General features: G+C 41.1%; 1 protein-coding gene across 3 annotated transcripts in view; it reads right to left on the reverse strand.

Annotated features, from left to right (window-relative positions):
• The window catches only part of zfhx4 (zinc finger homeobox 4), a 279,124-nt gene that overhangs the window by 142,969 nt on the left and 116,524 nt on the right, over positions 1 to 19,631 (reverse strand). For 2 of the 3 annotated variants that reach the window (XM_027274215.1, XM_027274216.1), the window contains one exon: positions 15,481 to 15,538. The exons of the other annotated variant lie outside the window; for it this stretch is intronic. The gene's annotated coding sequence lies outside the window, so the exon portion shown is untranslated. The remainder of the gene's footprint in view (positions 1 to 15,480; positions 15,539 to 19,631) is intronic. 3 annotated transcript variants of the gene reach the window in all.

Raw genomic sequence — 19,631 nt, forward strand, 5'->3', positions numbered from 1 at the left:
GAGTACGATCAGCAGCAGGAAGAATGTGGTTTACATTAGACGAAATGAAGCTCTATTAACTCTGTTGGTGTCCCATTACGGTTTCAGTATTTATTTCACAAAACATAAATCAATACTTCTACACATGGATCCCATTGATTTAGCAACCAACCTATACTACTTTGATGACAGAGGTGAAAGGTTAAAGAAAAACTCACACATATTCTGTGTTCTTCACGGCATTTCAGGTTTTACTTGGAGATGAAATGTTGTAATTGACTTCTCGATGTGCCTGTCATCCAATAACCCCGTGTGCCTATCTCGACATCAGATAGTGACTTCCTACATTTCACAGGATGACTTTCAGCACCCCCAAGAGAACATGCCTGAACTTGTTGCATCCAGTTGTTAGGTTAACATGTAGGTGGAGAAAGCATTAGTGCAAGAGATAATAAGAGCAAGACAGCAAATGTTTTTCTGTCGAGAAAAGTGAGTCATGCCTCGAACCCACAAAGCAACACGTTTTGTTCCTCTGTTGCATTATGGACCTTTAAGGCTGAAGCTCATGAAAACCTGTACTCTTCTACTATGTTCTAGTATAAAGTTGAATACCGAGGGCAGGAAACATTTTTAAAATTTAAGGTCGCCTTTCAATTACAGTGCAGTATTTAACTGTCTATTAAAACAATTTTAAGTATGCAAATGTCTTGAATTTACCCCCGCAAAAAACGAGTTTTCCCGATAAAGGCACACACATAAAATAAAACATTAGTGTATTTGTTTGGTATTTGTCAGCTGCTTGATAGATTGGCTAATTTGCTTATGACATATTCATCGCAAGCTGAGTTTAGAGTGATGATTTGGCCATACTTTGTGATCCCTGGATACATGTGTCTGCTTTTATGTGTATGTACTGTATTAGCCTATATGACATGTCGTATGTATTGTATACATTTTAATAAAACATATGTATAAAAGAACTAAACTTTAATGTTTTTCAATATCTTTTCACGCTGGACATGGAAATAGCATACACAAACACTCCTCACAAACAAGTGTGCATTGTATAGTATTACCAGTACTGGGAGGACAACATTAAGATAGCTCAGAGAGTTGTAACAAACAGGCAGTTACGACCAGGGCCATTTCCCTCTTTCTTCCTTCCCTCCTCCCTTTTTCCTTCCTTCCTTCCTTTCGTCTCCTTCAAGGTCAGTCGTCAGAGTGAGGCTGCACGTCACTGCTCCTTTGTCTATTCAGATAAAATTGCTGCATTCATCGTATGTCAGATAAACCTCAAAAAGGGAGTGAGGAGGGTATAGTGAGAGCGAAGGAGGGAGGGAGGGAAAAAAGGAAGAGGGGGAAAAAAAACAACAACACCCCTATCACTGCATCCTCAAGCTTGGCCCTAGCCTGTTTTTATCTGTCCATGACAAATTCAAGCGTTCACTCTCTTCTCTCCTCTTTCCTCCACATTTTCTTTTCACCTTATCTACTGTCTCAGCACTGCATCACTTGCCATTTTAGAATAATGTCCCCCCATGTCTATAATGACATTGCCTTTGTGCTTCAGATTACCTTGGGATTTTTAGCCCCCCCCCTCCCCAAACACACATGGATGCTGGAATAAAGATACACTCGCACGCACACACACAAAAATACACAAGTGTCAAAGAAAATCTGTCCAGAAACCTTGAAAGAGACTAGCTGAATCAAGGTACATCATTAACCAGCACATTTTTTAAAAAATAAAACAGGGGTTACAACGAGCAACAGTGTATAAAAATACTATTTCTGAATGATAATGTTGGCTGTCATTGTTTATTCAGGATATCATGGCTCGAGTCTGGGTCTGGCGAAAAAAGCATGGAGTTTAAACATGAAAATACATTCAGAATCAGACCTCAAAGTTTGAATGAATAATGACTGACTGGCTCTGCCTATTCTTATCTATTCTGTCAGTGAAACCTGACTAAAAGTGCATCACTTCATCTGAAGCATCAAATTAAATGGAGCAACTCTGAGTCCATGATTGTGCATTATGAACTTTCTGGCAGATGATTGAGGGAATCTTTTCCATCTTGCAGGTCAGTACATTATACAGATCATCAATCAAAATGCCACTAATCACTTAATATGGCAAGTGTAGTTACACCAAAAATTTATCCAAGCTAAATCAATCTATTTCATCTCATATTTTACAGCATACGTTATTCTCTGCCATTTTCTCCGGTAAAGAAATCATTTTCCTCCAGGTACCATCAGACATGAAGCAAGTCTCCAGCATGTATTATTTCTGTGCTCTGATGAGCTCCTTAAACTGTGACAGGTCCTTCTCTCCCCTGCCTGGCCATGTCTCTTAATGAGATGGTAATCAGCCAGTCATCAGCAATGGGACCATGCAGGACACATAATGAGAACATTAGGCTGCATACTGAAAGGACCCCCTACCAGGTTGAGGATCAATGGTCTGGCCTGATGAAAGGTGGATGATGGTTGGAGAGAAAGAGCGAGGGAGAGAGATGCAGAGACTTGTGGTGCTGATTGTCCAACACATTATCTACTGTACCCAATCTAGAACTCACACAGACATATACAGGAAAAAAGAAAAACAGCCAGGGTTGTTGCATTTACCGTTTCAACACATGAACCAATATTGTCATGTTCTGTTTTTCTTTCTTCATCCTTATTTAATTCTTAAATTACTGTTTATTTTCACCTTACAGAAATTTGAAAAATGAACATTTCACATCAGTCTTTCTTTGCTTTTTTAACAGTTTTTTAACTGTTTGCGCTGGTCACCACCTGTCACCTACTGTATTATGCAGCTCAAGCCATGTTCCTGTGCTGTATGCTAAAATTCATCCAATCCATCACTGCTTACAAAACAAAAATACTCAAGTCTTCTTTTGAGTTAAGTTTCATTAAGTCCTAGATTAACTGGCAAAACAAAGGACAGCTGACTAACACATGGTAGCTATAATAAATTGCCATCTACGCACCCCTTTGATGGAGAGCGATGAGTTCATTTCTGTTTGCTGGGTTTTATAAAAAGGGATTCTGGGATATGTGATGAAACATGAAGTTTGCACATGAGCTCTTGTTAATAATGCTGATTCAACCACTGAGAAATTATAAGCAGCAAATATGAATACAAAGAGAGCTTTTATGTAGTACTTGCATTCTTAAAATCAGAAACTGTGTGAGGCAGCAGGGTCAAGGATAAGATGTTTAGTGACTTAGTCCTAGAACTAACTAATGATCAACATATATTTCCTACAACGAAAGTGTCACCAGAGCAAAAAAATAACAAGAATCTTGGAAATAATCACTTTAAGTCAAAATACTCCACCCCAGGCTGATGTGCACTGGTGCTTCAAATGGATTTTGCTTCTGTTAATCATCTTTGTACTGCTCGCTATACATGCTGCTGGTTTTGGATCATACTGTAGATCTAACAATAAATGAAATGTTAATATGAATGATGCTTAATTTACCAGGCCATGTTTATTAGACTGGACTGTGAGCTAGATTTAAAACTCGACAATCAAAAACACGTCAAGTAGCTCTTACAACGTATGTTATCACTTATTTGAAATTATGCACATAAAGAGGAATGAATATGAAGAAACACTGCAAACCATGGTCAACATTGTTAAATATTTAGATGCTCAGTGTGAGAATGCCTTGAAACTAAAACAGGGCAATAAAGACTGCTTTCAAAGCAATTTGAAAATGTTTTATGGGGTAATGGCAGCAATAGATATTCTAAACCTATCAGATATCATGAAAAATCACTCAGTGCCAAGCGGTTTCTTTATACCTTCATAAAAATGTTTTTTCCCCCCTCAGCTTTACTATTAATCAGTGCATATGCCTTTTATTTGTGTATTTTGCCTAATTAGATACAACATGGTCTACTACAATACTAGGATCAAAAGAAGAAGATCAGAAAAAAGAGATGTTCAGTGTGAGTGACTTATTTTGATCATATTCAGTTGTTAGAACAATCCAGGCACATGTGAAGAACCAGAACATGTCAACCCCCACTATGCTGTACATCATAAAAGCTGCTGTGACAATTCAGATGTAGAGGATGAACTTTTCCACCCCAGCTTCCCTCTCCCATATAAACCCTTTGGTAACCCTTTATGGATTTCACATATGTATATTCTTATTTATGTCCACTCTGTCTTCTATCATCACTATGAAACGCAGTCGCTGTTTGAATCCGGCCATAAAACCGACTGGAGTCACGTTAATTGTCAGACACAGACGCAAGTTCTGATCATAAACGCTGTATTACATACTGCTGCTTTAAATCACAGACAAATCTATCCCTCCCCTCTCTGGTGCCTTCCAAAGTGATTTGGTCTCAATTTGTAATAAAAAAGACCAGCGGAGAAAGCGCTGCCAGTGCCGGCGATATGCCTCTCTTTTGTGTTTTGCATTTTTTCACCTTTTCTCTCGTCGCAGTGACTGACTTTTAATCTAATAAACATTGCATGAGCCCACTGACCAGAACAAAGGGGAAGGGAAAAAAAGCATCTTTCTGAACATCTATCAGATCTCTCTTGTTAAAAAAAAGAAGGGGGAGGTGGGGGGGGATTGTTCCTTAATAGGAATGGGGTAGGATATAAGGTTTCATGCCAAGATCGTAAAATTACTGAGGAATAAAAGCCATTCATTTCACATGACATCACCACCTTCTGAGGATGTGAGCTTCAGCAGCTTCAAAAAGAGGACAAAATGTTTCCTCCATCGACTTCGGTACTGCCGTTGTCTGACAAGACATACAATGCAGCAGAACAAAGGAGTGGGATTAACCTTGCTGCTATTGGCTGGAGCTTTTGAAACATGCAATAAAAATATAATATTCTTAACAGCATAACTGTCTCAGTACATAGTTTATATATATGATCAGACAGTGAGAGACTCTGCTTGAGGCAGATTTGAATGGATTTCTCTCTAGTACGATGTGGGCTCAGTAAAAGTTAACACACGCCTCACAGTGACCCTACTGGTGAGATCACAAAGCAACAGCTTACACAACAGGGATGATAAATAGCTGCCCATCACCCCACAAACTTGTTACCTTTGCCTCAGTATACTGCAGTACATTTTCTGTTAAATACTTAAAACATTCCCCTCTTATGCATGCTATTAAAGCTGCCCGCTAATTTACACAAGCGTAAGATTCCAGTAGGATCGCAACCATTATGTTTATTCACATGGCTGTCAGTCACTCACCATGGGACCAAGTCAAATCAGTCTTGTATGCTTGACACAAATGATACAGCACTGGAGCATGCTCCAGGGGTACTAATGGTTGGTCTGAGTAGTTCTCAGCCACAATGTCACAGAAAACACATAATTTCCAACCCGCTCCACAACAAATCCATGCCACACTCAAAGAGATATACATTTGCTAATGGCAAATGCATTGGCTAACAGAGGTGGAGGCAGAAGGTAGCTACCTATGATGCATATCTCTTATCAACAGTGGCTCTCCATATGTGGGAGCGAGGAGGAGGTATGTGTTTAGTGACTGTTAAATATAAATCATTGGTGTACTCAACAATATATGCAGCATATGAACTCAGACGGCTTATCATTCCTGCCAGCCCCTTTCATACCGCAATGTACAGAGCTTTAAAGGACAGAGGGCCTTATATAATTGGCAGTGCCAATGAGAGGCGTCACATCCATCTGCTGTATTCGTTTATCTACATAAAATAAACAGGGATGCTACATTCAAAACACAGGCAGATATTATTAACAAAGTATAAAAGAATAATTTCATTTTTCTCCCTTTCTCTGAGAAATGTGACACATCATCTGGCGCGGTATTGCGTTGCCCGGGGTGAGGGCCCTGCACAGTAGATGGACCGCTGTAATTTCTCATCTATCAAATTATGGTTTATTGTTCAGCACAGCAACCCCAGGCTACACACAACCCTGTGCACTGACAGTTATGAAACATTATATTTCCACTGTCATAGTCCAGGCCCGAGACAAAGCTTAAGAAAGAAAAAGAGAAAGAAAACAGAAAGAAATAAAACTCCAAAGTAATCTTAACACTCGTCATGTCAACATCTATGTTAAACAGAGCTTTGATCATGGCCGTTCAAGCCACTGTTGCTATTTCTGGGGTTTGCTAACGACATTAGGTTACTCAAATTGCCATTAGCCACTACTGTATGAGCTTGTTTATTATTGCCATGGTAATGATTTTTCTACCAAATGAAATTTGTCGGCAGGAAATTGTGTTTAATGCTAGCCTAATGAGTCTGCTGTAAATTAGCTGGCGTGCCAGCGTGGATGACTAAAAGGCCTTTAAGTAACCTTTGGTCTCTGTTGAGGGTAATTTGATACTGCCACTGATGATTCACTTAGCGAGGCTAAAAGCTATAAGCTTGCATCTCAAGAAGGACATGTGAAACTACTATCGCTCTTAAACTAGAAGTGAATGTGAAAATAATCCAATCAACTTGCAACTAGATGACTTTAAGACGGTGAACGTGAACTCTTGACTGGAGTCAAGCCAATTTAGGGATTCTGTCGCCAAGGTCAAGGTTCAGCTACCCATATAACTCACAGTTGAGCTAATTTTGGATCTTGGTCTAACAGCATCTACGAGATGGTGATAATAATAGAATTCAGCTATTTTCACAGAAGTGCTCACACTGTACCAGCATATATTTGTAAATATGTCCAGTTCCTTTACTATCCCACTTCTTATTATATATATTACACATATTTCTAATATTCCAAAGTGTCAGGTAAGTGAGGAGAGGAATTTAAACTGCAACAGTGATACAATAATCTGTATCTGTTTTCCAGTGTATTTGCAGCACAGGAAACACAGGGCCTCTCCAATCCACTTTCTCTCTCCCTCTGTCTGTTTTTTTTTTTACAGCTGACAAACTTTATCATCAAAATAACAGCGAATATAAAATAACACCATATTTCACTGCATAACAAAGAATATCAAAATGACAAAAAGTGTCAAATAAACAAAAATCCAGACTAATCTAGTGCAGTCTGGTTGCAATAAGATAAATATTGAGCTTTAATAGTGGCTGAAAGCTCAGAGTTCTCTGTGTTTCAATAAAACATCCCATGTAAAGGAATGAAATCTTACAGAGGAATTAAAACAGCTCCTTGAAATGAACAAACAAACAAACAAAAAAAATCTGCATATCAACAGAACTTCTGGCCCAGCACACGTGTGTGTGTGTTTGTGTTTTTGTGTACATGCATTACCAGGCATGCCACGTGCTCTGTTTTTGGCTGCGTGCCAGGTCTGCAGTGAAGACTGAGCAGCTTCCTGATGTATCTGCGTATGCAAAAAAGTGTGTGTGTGTGTGTGTGCGTACACATCGCTGGCACCCCTGCAGGTCTGTGGAAGCACACGTGGGTATTTCGTGCCGAACTTATCGTGCTCCGTCACAGGCTTGGCAGCCACACCCCCTGGCATTTTCCCCTGAGATCTGATAAGAGGCGTGTATGTGTGTGTGTGTAGGGAGGTCGCCTGTGTGCCTTGTGTTTTAATGGTGTGACATTCCTCCTTAATGCAGGTGGCCCCTCAATCTGAAAACCCTTCCTCTTTAGACACTCATCTGTGTTTAGTGCCACCCCCTGCCGCGCCCCACATCTAACCCCCCATTTCCCTGTACCTCCCACCGCACCTCGCCCACCCATGTCGCCCCTCCTCCTTCGGCAACACGTGCCCCCTCTTAGTGCCAACATGCCCCTTATCCCCCATCTCCCTCCTCTCCCCTCCCTTTTCTTCCCCCCTCCACTCTTCTTTTTTTTCCCACGCCCGCCTCTTTCTGTCATCACGTAGTAGGAGTGGTATCACCGCACGTGCCCCTTTTTAGTGCCAACAAGCTCCCCTGTGGCCCTCCTGCCCCCCCACCTTCCTGTCTTCCTCTCCCCCATCGTGTTTTACCCCCCGCCCAGCTCCCGCCCCCTCTTTCTCACACTGTTCATCTCATCACTATGTAAGTGGGGATACCAGACTGTTTTGCATACGGCTGTTTAGTCCTTTGTGGCAGGCGGGGCAGCATGCGAATATGCAAAACGGTGATGGGGAGGCATTTTGTAGTGTGATGAGGAAGGGGAGACGGTGGAACTGTGAAAGATGCCGCCGTGTGTGCGTATGCTTGTGTGTTTTCCAACAGATTCTTTGGCTCGCCAGAGCGATGGTTGGTACAGGAGCGAGTGCCACCAGAACCAAAGCCCAGTTGAGCAACGTGGCGATGGAATACCACCCCAAGCAGCCATAAATCCTACATGGCGGGATACTCTCATCCTCTGTGGCCTTTATTCCATTGAAGGGACAATGCAAGGAAAGGTTGTCAATTTTTTTTTCAACATGCATCGTTACTGTAAATCCACTCGATACTGAATCTGCAAATATCGGCGGCAAATTAAGAAGAAAGGGATGGGGAAGTTCTTTTCGCTTCCCCCTCCTCTTTACCCATATCCTTCTCTCTCCTACTTATCTGTGGCGGAGAGCCAATGGTTCATTATAATTGGCCGTTGTCATCATGCAGATGACACACAGTCAGCGCTCTGAATATCATTAGCGCCTTTGCATACCTCCGCTTTTTTTTTTTCTTTTTTTCTGTTCTTTCTTCTCGTTCCTTCATCCCGAGGCTCGTTTCGGGATTCGATATTCCAAAAGGTAATTATCATCCACGAAGCAGCCTATCAATATGCCATAATGGGGAATGAAGGTGCATGTCTGATTGTCGTTTTCTCTTTCACTGTTTCCAGCGCACATGTAGAACAGCCTCCCATGGTGCGAGGGAGAATAAGAGTGTATTTGTGTGATTGTATTTGACTGTCCTTTGCAGTGGAGTCCATTGTATATCTCTGTGCAGAGTGTTCTTTGCTCTCCTCCTCCTCCTCCTCCCGCTCTCCCCCTTGTTTGCGTATATGAGCCTCTCCTTGGGTAGAATAATAGCTCTTAATTCTTCTCTGCAGCTCTTGTCTTCTGATCCATGACAAAAAGAAAGAGCCAGCCGGTCAATTTGCATACTCCGCATACTGATGAGGTGTGTGTTGCAGACTGCCTAATTACCCAGTCCTCCAGTCACTCTCTCTCCTCCTGCAGCTTTCGCTTTTAACCCTCGCTCGCCCATTCGCCATCTCTTCGTCTCAATAGGAAACCATTGTCGCGTACAGCATTAATTCATCTGGAGGGGCATGTAGAAACAATAGAGAAACAAGAAATGAATAGAAGCATATTGCAGTGACGAGCGGTTCGTTCGTTCACCTTCGTTTATTCCCCCGTCTGTGTTTATTGGCTAATTTGCGTCTCCTCTCGCTCGCGGCGGCTCTCCTTAAGCTACCCTCTTTGTCTTTGCCTTTGAAATTTACAAAATCTTACAAGAAATCAATACTTAATTGATTATTCACTTTCCTGCAGCCTCAAACGACCGGCGAGTGCACGTGCGTATTAAATCCGGCGTGTGTCTGTGTGTACGTGTGAGTGAGTCTCTGGTAGATCCCATGGTATTCCCAGTTCTTTCGAGGTAGCAGGCGGACGAGGTGGCAGGGAGCTCTGAGAGAAACACTCTGCAGCATCAACGTCAACGTGTATGTGTGTGAGTATGTGCGTGTGAGTGTGTGGGAAAATGAGACGTACCAGGGTCCCGTCAATAGCACCAAAGCAGCCAAGGAAGTTCCAAGGTTTGAAGAGGGTTTACATCTTAGTTTTTTTTTTTTTTGCTCAAACTGCAACAGTCATCCAGAGGAGGGAGAAGCATGGAAATCATCAACAACAACAACAACAACAACAATAACAACAACAAACCAACACCAAGACTGTGGGCACAGGAAGCACAGCAGGCTCCGAGCAGGATGTGGAAAGGAGTATATCCGCGTTTTCTGGGCTTTTTTTGTCCTCTTCACCGCGCTTCTTTGTTTTCCGTCCTGGCTCCGAGAAGAGAGCAGGGCAAGATGCCACCTGGACCCTTTAGAGAACTCTGTGGCGAAGTGGGCGCGGAAATAGGGGCGTGAAGAGAGGGGCGTGAGGAGGAGGAGAGAGAGAGGGGTAAAGGGTGCCTGGCGCCTGCCTCTGATATGCCATAAGGATGGCAGGCACGTAATGATAGCAAATGTAGAGCAGATTGGCTTGGAGTAGGAGGAGGAGGAGGAGGAGGGACAGGGAAGGGGGAGAGGAGACAGATGGCAAAGCTGGCCTGGTGCCAACGATACCAAGACATGACTACGCAGGGAAACCTCCCCCTTCACTCTGACACTTGTTGCTGTCTGTGTGTTAATGTGTTAGGATCACATGTGAGGACACATACTGTGGCAGGAAATTCCCTTGCCACACCACGGCGTTTCACTTTCGCCATATTGCCTCAATGGAGCCAGTGAACCTCTTTTATCTTTTAGCTGTGACGGAATCATGATAATTTAATGTTTCAATATGACCGTATGCACTGTGTGAGATATTTAAGTATGTATGAGAGCCTAAAGCAAAATGAGGGTGAAAGATAGAGGTCTGGCCTCCAATTTGACCTCCATTTATGCAACGTGGCAAAGGTCAAATATCGACTCTTCTCGCATATCTTTTTTCATGGCCATCAAAAATAGATGTTGCAACTCACCTCTTTTTTTTTTTTTAAACATAATGACATTTGAGTTGTAGTGAGAAAATGAACGTGATTTTTTTTTTTTTTGTCTCACAGTGTTCAGGAGTAAAAACTGCTGGCTTGTGTTGGTTTATGACAAGAAAAACGGATGGCAGCTAGACAGAGTATTATGATGTTCATATTGAAATGTGCTGAGCAAACATCTTCCTGCACCAGCAGACGTGCTCTGCGTGTGTGAGAAAGAGAGGGAGGGAGGGACGGAAAGGGAGAGAAAAAGTATTTGTGTAGCGTTTGGGGGGGTGGTGGGGGTGCAAAACACACACTGTACTGTATTCTTGTCTGTTTGAATGTGTGCCAACGAAGCAAGAGGTTTTCACACCAAAAAGGAAAAAGCATGCATCATATGAAACCTGCCATTGAGGTATGCTGAACAATATTGGCAGGCTGGTACATGGGACACACAGAAAAAAAAAGGGGCTCAGACATGCTGTGGCACATCCAAGGTGTTTTGAAACGGGCAGATGATTGAAAATGTTTTTAATTTTTCATGTTTTACTTGTTCTGCATGATTGGCAGCAGGGCAGGGTGCACGAGTAAACTGGGCAAAGCTCTGTCGTCTGCAGATAAAGCATAATGTTATCATACAATATGTGTGTGTGTGTGTGTTTAGGTAGACTGGGATGGAGGGGAGATATGGAAGGGGGGGCTACCCAAATCAAACACCATATTTGAATAAGAACAATCAGAGCCCCAAAACGGAGCAGAGAAGCAGAGAGGGGGGAAAAAAGCGAGGCGATTTGACTTGCGAATCAGGCAATGCATATCTGCATGCTAATTACGTGACAAGAAGGGGGGAAAGAGTGGAAAGCGTCCCCAATGCGCCAGACAGAGAGAGGGCGAGGGAGGAAAGACATAGCAGACACAAGAGAGAAACAAGGGGGACGAGCGACCGAACGAACGGACAAACGAAGGAATCAAAGGGAGCTATAGACGAGATGGGTAATTAATTCCCCCATAAGCCTTTACTCTCCGGCATTTGATTTTCTTTGGAAACTAATCGACGCGCACGGAGAAGGAAGAACGGAGCGAAAGAAGAGGACGAGGGTAGGGACTGGAGCGGGGTTGGGGGGCATCCGAAAATTAAAATTATTGATTGATCTTAGGGCGCTGGGGGTTGTAGAGCGGAGGGAATTTTGAGGATGTAATTAGAGCGGACTGGGACCAAGGCTGGAATGATAATAGATGACGTTGGAATTCACGTTGGCGATTGGCCATTAATCTCCATTAACGCCGACCGGGATATTAAAAATTCTAATTGGAGGGACAAAAATGATGTGGATGGTGTGCGTATGCATGTTTACAAGTGTGTGTGCTGGGATGTTGATCTTGGGTGTTTGGCGATAATTGCCACCAAGGGGGACTTGTGTCCTGAGGTATAGTACAGCAACTGCATTAGCCCGCTGATTAGACTTATGAACTGTTGACGAGGCAGCACTGAGTCTAATGTTGTTACTTTTTTTTTAATAGAATGACATCAATTCTCATTTATGGTGTGGGCAGATGGATTTTGATAACTTCATTTAGTTTTTTGCCTTTGTTTGTGTGTGTCTGAGTGCTTACTGTGTATGTTTGTGTTGTGTGGGTGAGGACAAGCCATAATATGATTTTGCCAAGTTCCCTTGCAAAGCCTGCGTTGTCATTCAAAGCAAATGGATAGATTGCTTTTTTTTCTTTGTTTGTTTATAAAATATTATTTTTGCTATGAACTTTTCAAGAAACTGTTGATAACACTGTGCCATTTTTTTATAATCAGTGCAATAAATAAATGTCTGTCTGCATTAAACACAATAAAAATATTCTTATATCCTTCATCATCTGTGTGTGTCATTTCTGGGTACAAGATAAAATGGGAATCTTTTCATTATGCTTTAAGGGAGTCCTCAGCCCCCGTGGGTGCTATGATGTCATCAGTGGCCTTGGATATGCTGTTGGCACTAAGTTACATCAGCCCAGATTGAGGTACATGGATGACAGGCCAATACTGTGTTTATCAATAGCTCCACCACCTTGCATGACTGTGCTGTGACACTGTCAATAGATTATGAAATCTCACTGTGTCAGCTATTCAATATTACAAATTGCCTGTGTGTAGACGGCATACTCACGCAAGTGTGTTTGCGTTTGTGTGTGTGTTCATGACGTAAATATGCAAGAGGTTAATGCATATGTTCCTGTAATGTGTCCATGTATTCACTCTGCATGATTAGGAACTGTCCTTGAATTAGTAAGATGAAACTGCAACCCCCCCCCACCCCAACTCTGTTACTGTTACACTCATATCCCATCACACACGCGCATGCACACATTTGGTAGCTTATATGTGGACAAACAATCGCAAAGATTCTCTATCAGGGTTAAAAGGAAGACATGGTTGTGCGCACGCTTGCATACTAATGAAAAACATTTCACCTCTGCTGTTAATTTGTTGTTCATTAGTGAAAGAAGAGAATGTCACTGCTCAGAGTTAGCATGTTTTTGTGTGTGTGTGTGTGTGGTGTGTGTGTGAGAGATGGCCAGTGTGATGTCATTACGTTAATGGTCTTTCACTGGGGCTAGTCATTAAATGAGGATATTAAAGCAGTAGGCTGTTTTTATATGCATGGAAGGGTGATGTGTGGGGGTCATAGTTGCTTGAAGTCATCACTCATGCACGATGGGAGGACACGCAGATACACACAGGGACACATACAAATGAGCAAAATATGTATGTGAGGCGTCACTCAGCTCTCTTCAGGAGAAATGTGTATTTGTTTCTTTCTCTTTTTCCGGAACAGGCGGACCAACACTAACGGAGCACTCACTTGCCCCTCGTTTGAGTTGTTTTTTTATGCATATGTACCCCCTCTCAAGCCAGATTGATCCCGATATTTATGAGCTGGGCTTGACGTGCATATTATTATTGTCATTACTGTTATTATGCATTTCGGGGGAGGGAAATAACATTAGGCCTGGCAGAGGCGGTGCAGAAGCAGAAGCTATCACTGCTCCAATCATCAGATTGGTCTGATTTATGATTTATGCAGACCACATATGGCCCAAGATAACGCCCCTGGAGGCGCTGGGTTGTAAAAAATTGTTTTAGCCAATTGATTAATCAAGACTGGTCATATGTGTGAGTACTTCATTTGTATATGTGCTTAGATGGGAAAGGGAAATGTGTGTTTATCATGTGTCTGAATCTATATGGTCAGGCTGGTGTCTGCCTGTTCTTGGATTTGGTGATGTGACCTTGTCTAGCAGTGAGAGCGGGAATTGGTAGATTAAGAAAACAGGCAGAGAAGGAGGTAGATGATGACAGGAAAGAGGAACTGCAAATAGATTTGGTTCAAAAATACTTCATTTTAAAATGTTTCATTCAGGTAATAGCAATACAGAATTTGGCTTTGTTTGTTGTTGTTGCTTCTGTCCTGGCAAGGCAATGAACATTAAGGTCATACACTAGCAATGAAGATGTATATATTAATTATTCATAAGAATAATGAATGGTGCAAAACATGCAGGGTAAATATGTCAGTCAGCATTTTTTTCAGCACCCTCTTTAACCCCATTTGAGACCAGCTGTGTTTACATCTTACTCCAAGATTATATTTCTTATAAAATTACAAATGAATCGGATCTGTCCAACCTTTCTTTGTTAGTTGTCTGACAAAACAGCACATTCTGTCTGTGTAATTTGAGTTTAGTTTCTTTGGTAACCAGATAAAGTGACTGATGACAGATAAAGTATAACTTATGGTTTTTCTTGGAACTTCATTTCTTTTTACAGAGTCTTCCAAGTGACGCTTCCTTCCTGCAGCAATAGTTGTCCTAAGCTTAACCAACAAAATGCTTTGGGTTACAGATGTTAGGGTTAGTACATGGTTGAAGTTGGTGTCCAATTCCTACAAAGAAAGGAGATTTCCAGGATGCTTGAGAGGAAATTCTGCCTTGGAGGCCCAACACACAGCAAATACCCCTTTAATTCCAGTCACAGTATGACTATGGTGGAGAACACCTGGCCACTATGTTGAATAAATCAGCTTATAGTGTACTGTATACTGGTGAGAACATTTTTGGTGGCATGACTAGTTTCCAATTAATAAACTTGACCTTTAACCAAAGTTGTGCACTAAAATGTCAAGTCTCATTCATAAGAAAGATACAGTACTGTTACATACCAGCTTTTATTTGCATGGTGTACAGTGTAACCTGTGTTTCCCTTTGTTTGTTTGTCTTTTTGTGCCACTTTTCTTTTTACTGTGTTTGCCCGTTTAGTCAAAGCACATCTGGTGGCTTCCTGAGGTAAGATTGTGACCACGGGATGGCTTGATTACGCCTGAAATGTATTGATTAAGGATTGTTCCAATATATATTAGTATAAGTACTGTATATACACAGCAGACTCACACCCAGTCGCAAAAGCAAACATTAAGACTTTAAGATGGACACTTATATGAACTATGTACATGGTCAGCTGGACTCAGCTGGTCATTTACCAGAACAAAATACAAATACAAAATACATTCAGGTCCCAAGCCTTAAAATGACTTCCCCAAAAAGGAAAAATGTGCCATTTTGTTTGAAATTTCAAAATATAAATATTAGATTTGGACTATGACAGTCTTCTGAAACCACTCAACGCATCTCTGTGTTGAGTTTGAATATTTTCTTTAAAAAAAACATGACTATCTGTACATAATATCGGACAAAATGAGAACAAAGCACTAGAGACTCTCAAAAATAATATTTGCTTAATTAATATTTAACAACATTAATAACTGATGAGCACCCATAATAATGAAGTGAGACGTTTTCTATAAGACAGGAACAGTGTAATAAAAAAGTTGCTTACCTTGATGACGTGTTGGGACTTAGAACTGCAGTAACTTGAGCTACTCCACTGTGGCACCCTGCAATATTTAAAACTAATCAGTAACCTAACAGAGCATCGAAACAACCACACATCCATTATTATCTTAAAAAAAGATGTCTGCACTATTGCTAACATTGGTAATAAAGGCAGCACTTCCTGTAGCTGCTTCACAATATCATTTCTGTGGTTCCCCAGTGAAAAGCTTTCAATGTGAAGCAACAGCAGCTGAACAGCAGTGAACTTTGTTACAGATTGAAGATGGTGCGACACACATGGCCCGACTGCTGAGATTAGTTTGCTGTACTTTATTGTTACTACAAGGTTTTAGTTAAACAATGATGTATCTTTGATGCCACTCATCAGTTTCTTGAAGTAGTTGTGATGGATAGTTTACAGTCATGTTTTTGTCATCATCTGCACATCACATGTACTTGCATTTAAAGACATCCACATTTCTCAAAATTCTGGAAGAAATTGTTAAAGAGGAAATCTATGCCCATGTCTGTTTTAGGTGTCCAGGTTAATTTAATCTCTCTAAATGTTGCTCATATCCTCTACACACTGAACTACAACACAAGTAATGGGCAGCAGGTTGGAAACTTGTCTGATAGTTGGTTCTGCCCTGAGCTAGAAACAGAGTAAGAAGGTGTCAAAATGGATAATATCTGCAATGTGTATGCATGTAGTCCTCTTTGTCATACGGGTATGATTTAGGTGGCTGCAGGTAAAAACACTGTGATACGCTCGATGATTGCATGCAATACCTTACTGTGATTGCATGTGTCCTTGTGAAAGCAGACCATACATACAGACAATCCAACTTACGGCGGATTTGGGATTGGGACCAAACACAGTATCGCTGAAGCAGAGCTAAAGGGAAGTGGCCCTGTAGCTGGCCGTGGCCAGGCTGAAGGAACCTCTGCCGTGGTGATTATAGATTCTGAAAGCAGTGCTGGACTCTGAGGCAGAGATTATTATAAATTTGGTCATTGGCAATGAGGACACTACAGGGGAGAGAAAAACAAATATTAGGGCCCCCTTCAATGCCGGGGCCACTGTGAGCTGTTTTCCATTTTAATGCATTATGTGTGTATAAGGGAGAGAGGGGAGATGAGGTTTTTTTTTTTCCTCTTCTGTGTGGGCGTGTGTGTGTGTTAGATTCAGCAAACTCAGATTTACATTTCCCTTGCACTGCTGTGAAATGTTTTCAGACGTGGGCAGCGTGACTGCAATAATATATAAGGCTCATTCGCTCACACTCTCTCTCCCCTCTTCTTTCTTTCTTAAGTACATGCACGCACACTGCAGCCAAAGACGGTTTGAGTGAATGAGGATGAGGGAATGTGGCCATAATTACCAACCGTGTGAGAGAAATGGAAATTCACACTTAGTCTGATTCTGCAGTTAGCTTTCCAGCCACTCCTTCGCTTAAGCTTATATTGACACATTGACTTAAAGTGAAGGTCCCCCCTGACATTACACAGCTTAACACGCTAGATTCCGAAAGTTAACCATTAGAGAGCTCTAAGAAATGCACGCAAGAAATGTGTTTTGCAGAAATGACTTTTGTCATTACAAATGGTTGTTTTTAAGTGATAATACTTGGGATTTTTGAGATCTTTTTCTTGATTGTGAAATCAACAGTGGTGATAAGCAAGCAAGGCTTTGCTGTTTTACAATACATTAAGGCAGAGTATATTGAATTTGTTCATAAATACTTTTCAAAGTTAGAAAATAAACAGTGTTGACACATACTAGTCTGAAATGAACTGCTTGGAGGTTGTAACAGTTGCTAAGATAAATGTAGCAACATGATAATTAGTACATTGCTTTTTATTCGTTTGATTTTTCCATTAATTGCATAGTCATATTAAAACACACTTTTATGTGAATTTGTTTGTTTAATCGCTCTTTCAATTATTCGCCTCCCTCTAATTATGTACAAGTTGCACTGCTGGCAGTTTGTCGTGATAGTAATTACATTTTTTTCATGTTGACTACAATATATCAGAAGAGTGTAAAGCAATTAAAAGTGAAAATGTAATATCAGCAGGCATAAACAGATTGGTCACATCACTGGTGATTTAATTGCATCCCAAGAGCAGCAGCTGGACGCCCTGTGTGTCTGCAGTGCATTATTTCAAGGTGGTTTACTGTACTCACAATATTGTTTCTATTTGTTGGCGTTCAGATATTTCACCGGTGGAAAGGTTGTCTATGCCCGAGGGGTTCAGATTTGCAAGGATCTATCACACAACTAGAATCAGAACCATAAACGATCCACACATCCATCTATACATTCAAAACTTACCCCGGGGCTGTGTGCCTGCATGAGCTCCGTCTAAGCACTTTGTCATTTTAAGTGTAACACAGGTATTGATTTCATAGGTTTGATTTTAAATGCAATGATGTCTTCCTCCGAGAGTTGATTAAACCCTTTTGGTATCGATGCACTGGGCCTGTGTGTGTGTGTGTGTGTGTATGTGAGGTAGAAAGTGTATGGTTGAGACAGCAGAGACAGTTTGTGTACATGCATGCATGCGTTCATTGATAAAAGCATTACAGAAAGCCACAACGTCAGGGCTGTGTGATCTAGAATCATAGTCCCTCTGACTGGAGCATCCTGGACCAGGGGCCTCGAAGCTCAGGGCTTATCCCGCCTTTAGTCAAATCACATTCACTCTGCTCTCTGTTCTCTTCTCCTCACTTCTCCCTTCCTCGATCAATGCTAAGCCAGTCAGTATATTAGCCGTCACTCCTGAAGCGGAAACCCAAACACTTAAAATGAATTTGACTGCCAAGTTGTTTTGTGTGACTTAATGCTTTTGTAGCAGAAGAAGTGATAATAATCGCTTCAGTTATGGTAATAACAGCACAGATATCTTTGAACGAAAGACATGATCATGCGACTGTTTCATCGCATGATCATCAGCACCACTTCAAATTAGAGCTGCAACTTATGATGCATTAATTAATCCATGGCAAAAGGTGAAAATGCCCATCAAATCTAGATCCTAGGAAGACTTTAAATATATATATTTTTTATCTATCAAGCCCAAAGATATTCAGTTTATTGTAAAGTAGTTCAAGAAAAATAAGAAAATCCTCGTATTCATTTAATGTTTCGTAATTTTGCTTGAAACATGATTTAATTGATTATCAAAGAGAGTTGTAGGTTAATTTTTTCCCAATAAACAAATTATCGGCCAATCATTTCAGCTCAACAAAATTCATAAATTACTAATGAACCACGGAGAATTGTCACCTACAGTCAAACAAAAGAGAAGCTAAGTGCTTTTCCAAGATTTTTTTAACTTGATTTTAACTTAGCAACAATTGAAATGCCAGAAGGTCTCCAAGTTTTGAAAACGGACAAGTCTATCTCTCTAGTTTTCTTTTAAATACTACTGAATCTACCAACCTTAATACCCACAAGAGGAATAGTAAAGGAATACTAAAAGACCTTGGACAAGAATATATAATTCAGGTCCATATTCATATAGAAACATACCTATATAAAGTATTATACCACAACCAGCATGTTATCGCAAAACCAAGCATTGAATCTCATAAACACATAACGTATCATTCTGCTGCGTTTCCCTCTGCTGCCCAGATGTTCTGTTTACTGGGATCTCTGAATGTGTAATAAGGATATGTTAGAAACAGGGGAGCTCTTGAGTGATAAGGGGAACTCAACTGAATTTTGTCATTTATTCATAAAAAAATTAAAAGACCACCTTCACACAAGAACTGAACTACACCACAGTCATACTCAGTGCATGTATCTTAGTGATAACAGTAATCTCTGATACACAGTGCAGGCTAAATGAGGGCAAATTTCATGGGTCAATAAATTTGTTTTTTAAGAAATACCACATGTCACTGAAAAGCAACATGGGATTTTAATTTAGGTCCAAACATAGATGAAGGGAGAGAAACCAAGAGAGAAATACAGCCTCAGTGTATATCAGACTGACACACACGCACAAACACACACACTAACATGCACCTACACCTCGCCCAGGTCCCCGAAGCTAATTAAAGGGAAGGTAGGCGAGCAGAGATGTGATAACTCTTTGAATCATGTAGAATAGTTGTAATGGGTGACCTTTTTTTCTCTCCCCATG

The sequence above is a fragment of the Larimichthys crocea genome, chromosome XXIII (genome assembly GCF_000972845.2).
Source record: "Larimichthys crocea isolate SSNF chromosome XXIII, L_crocea_2.0, whole genome shotgun sequence".
Classification (NCBI taxonomy): domain Eukaryota; kingdom Metazoa; phylum Chordata; class Actinopteri; family Sciaenidae; genus Larimichthys; species Larimichthys crocea.